Consider the following 3,896-nt stretch of genomic DNA (forward strand, 5'->3'; position numbering starts at 1 on the left):
CAAACCTTTCCAGATTTATGTTTACCAAACCTGTGAACCCTGGGTGTGGCCAGTAATGACACCAGGTGCATAACGTAAACATAATGACACCAGGTGCATAACTTAAACATTCACAACCAATTTTGTTAAGATGAATGTGCAAACTACAGAACTTAAAGCTAAAAAATGGCCTTTGGGCTTTCAACAAGAACAAGGCAGAGTAATTCACAAAATCAGCTGCAGAAGCAAAAAGCAAATTGTCTCTCAAAATCCTAGACTTGCAAATTGTCTCCCTTAACTCTAGACTTGAATTTACATGTACATGTAAACTTGGCTAAAAATAGAATTCGCTCATGCAGACCTGGCTAAAAATAGAAAGCATTTCTTTAAAACTTTCATGGCCTATAATCTAGGCATTTATGGACGGATCTGGCTGGTTTTCGAAAGGAACCGAGCTCTAATGGATATCTATATACTGTACAAGTTTCATTGAGATACAATCAAAACTGAAGACTGTATCGTGTTCACAAGCAATTGTTTACAGACGCACGACTGCATGGACGCACGAACTTTCATGGCCTATAATCTAGGCATTTTTGGACGGATCTGGCTGGTTTTCGAAAGAAACCGAGCTCTAATGGATATCTATATACTGTACAAGTTTCATCGAGATACAATCAAAACTGAAGACTGTATCGTGTTCACAAGCAATTGTTTACAGACGCACGGACGCACGACCGCACTGACGCACGGATGCACATACTACGTACACATTACCATCGCATAAGCTCTTCTGGCCTTTGGCCAGTAGAGCTAAAAACCTTTAGTATTTGTAGTTTAACAATTCAAACAAATACGCTTTTATTGCTTAAAAATCTTAAATAAAATGGAAAAGGTCAGCCTAGTAAACTTAGGATTCGAATATTTCTTAATGTACATTATCCGTGTTAAGAACAAGTAGCTCTTTGTTCACAATTTTAATTTTATTGTTTGTAATTGTCCGATAAATCTTGACCCTTAATTGCTCACTTGATTAAAAGTGTAATAACTTTCAACGTGCATTTTGTGGTGATCATGTTTTTCATCAATTAACATGGCCTGAATTATCTTTGCTGTTAAATTTAGTAGTTTCAAACATAAGAAGGTAGGTCAAATGGTCACGGTATTTTTCATCCAGTCACACGTATTATGCTATTAAAGCAAAACATTCAACCAGCCTTCGATTTTTTGTACAGTAGGGTTTGTGAGCCTACCGCTTTAATTGCTCAAGTTGCTATGCTACCTTCAACAGGAGCGCCAACTGTCACAAAATCCTAGAGCTACAAGCAATTGTGGTAAATATACATTTTATATACAGTCCAAACCCGTTGGCTCGAAATCGCTTGGCTCGAAATCCTCGTTAGCTCGAACTAGATGTACAGGACCGATTTCTTGAAACTGTAGGTAAACGTTCCCGCTTGGCTCGAATTTTCCGAGGCTCGAGGAATTTTATAAGTTCGACCGAACGGGGTTCGACTGTATAACAAAGACATACCAGCAAACTAAGGAAATGGTAGGATTTATGAACAAAGCTAGCACATACACATCGGGCAATACAAAACAGTGGTTAAAACTCTACACACAGAGAACATCTGCAGTTGAAGCCGCTCCAGGTTTGGATCAGCCTTTTGAAGTCGTTGGAATCCGTGGTTGTACGTAATTCGTTTGGTAGACTGTTTCATACTTGGACGGCTTCAAACCGAACACTTTTCAGACCATCATTTACTGTATTAACAGTTGGTATCTCAAGCATATTACTATTTCTGACAGGGTAATTTTTAGATCTAACAAGGAAAAGTTCTTGAACATATACTGGAGAAATTCTTTGTAAGCATTTGAAAACTTCAGCAGCAATTTGCCTCAGTCGGCCTATATGAAGGGATTGCGAATTTACCCTTTCAAAAAATTCTTTAAAACTGAAAGTGTGGACATTGAAGACAAGCTTCAAATATATGTACTGTAACTTTTCAAGTTTTTCCGTATTTAGCTAAAACTACAAAAATACCAAACTAAAGGGCAATAGTTAAAATTGGAGCGGACAAAACATTTGCAAACGAGCATTTTCATATCTTGTTTAAGGTATTTCGACAATCTTGACAAAACAATTTTTGTCTGGCTGATTTTGTTGCAAGTATTTGCTATATGAACATCGAAATTTAACAATGAGTTAATATATACACGTAAACGCTAAAACTATCTTCACAGGCCATATTTGTGTTCTCAATTTTAAAGAAATTTATTTTACCTACAGTAGATGTTCCAATACATATAGACTGTAATTTATCAGAATTCTCCTGCATGAGATTATATTCAAACCACTGAATTAAAAAAACACTTTCAGATTTTAAAATGGCATTTAGATTGTTGATATCGGTATAACAATGAGGCAAAGTATAGTCATCTTCATAGATGTACATTTTTGCTTGATGAATGAAATAGAATATATTATTTATGAAGATATTAAATATCAATGGGCCTAATATGGATCCTTGTGGAACACCTTTTGTAACGTTTATCCGTTTTAACCCATTGCTTGCGGTTTGATAGATAAACATGTATGAGATTAGCAGCTTGATCACAGAGCCCGAAGGCTTAAAGTTTGAGAACAATCAGTTTGTTAGGGAGGCAGTCGAAGGCCTTGGAGAGATCCATACATGTAAGTAAATCAGCAAGTTACTCGTGGTTGGCCAGGGCCCTTTTCCAATCCTCTAATAGTCGGAGGATTGGTATTGTCCGACATCGATATTTTGCTCTGAAAGCAGACAAGAAATTATGGAATATAATCTCAAAATGAGAACAAAGTTGCTCACTGATTGCTAAAAAACTATTTGGATATAGTTGGGAAAATACTGACGGCCCTATATGGATTTCTTTTGAAAGGGTCATCCTTTTTAAATAAAGGTGTGACTTGGGCATTTTTATGGGCATTGGAAAAATATCCTGTTATAAAGGTCTAGTAGACAATGTTCTTCAGGGGTTCTGTCAGTGATTCTGCCTGTATAGCCTTTGATGGTATATTATCTACACCAGTGGCCCTTTTAGTATCAATACCGGTTATAAACTATGTACATACTTATTATTTACGGTTATTTTCTATATTTGTTGATCGGATAAAACCGATTTGAGCAAAATTCTATATTTTAAAGGCGATAGCTCTCGAATGACTCAAGCGGTACGGCCGGTTATCGGACAGTCCGAACTAATACGCCCATTCACACTGATGAAATTTGGTGATCATTAGACAAAGGATTCTAGAAAAATTGTACGGACAAGACTATTTCTAGGTATTTCTATAATTAAAGGGCGATAACTCTCGAGTGACTAAATCAATGTGGCTGGTTATTAAACTTATCCGAGATAGTTTGCCCATACATCTACTGACCAAATATGGTCATGACTGGTCAAAGGCTTCTAAAGTTATTTATCTAACAAGACCGATTTTAGGTAATTTCTATAATGAAAGGTCGATAACACTAGAGTGACTAGAGCGATATGGCTGGATATCCAACTTGTCAAAGATATAATGCATTGTGACCAAATTTGGTGATGATTGGATAAAGTCTTCTAAAGTTAATGAGCAGACAACATACTGGACACTACCTGCCCACCATTTTGCTGCAGATAAAACTATAATATGTCCCATTTTATACATGGGCATATAAAAAGGAAAAAAATATGTGTTTCACTGCAAGATCGCCATATAGTTCACCTCGTGAACACCCACAGTAAATATTTCACTTGTGGCTATGCCAACTGTGAAATACAGCTTTTGGTGCTCATTTAGTGAAATATATATTACGATCTTACACTGAAACACACAAAAATCTTCTATATCTTTTCTAGGAGAACATTGATTCATGAATAAATCACAAAGGCAA

Source organism: Mya arenaria, chromosome 17 (genome assembly GCF_026914265.1).
Source record: "Mya arenaria isolate MELC-2E11 chromosome 17, ASM2691426v1".
Lineage (NCBI taxonomy): Eukaryota > Metazoa > Mollusca > Bivalvia > Myida > Myidae > Mya > Mya arenaria.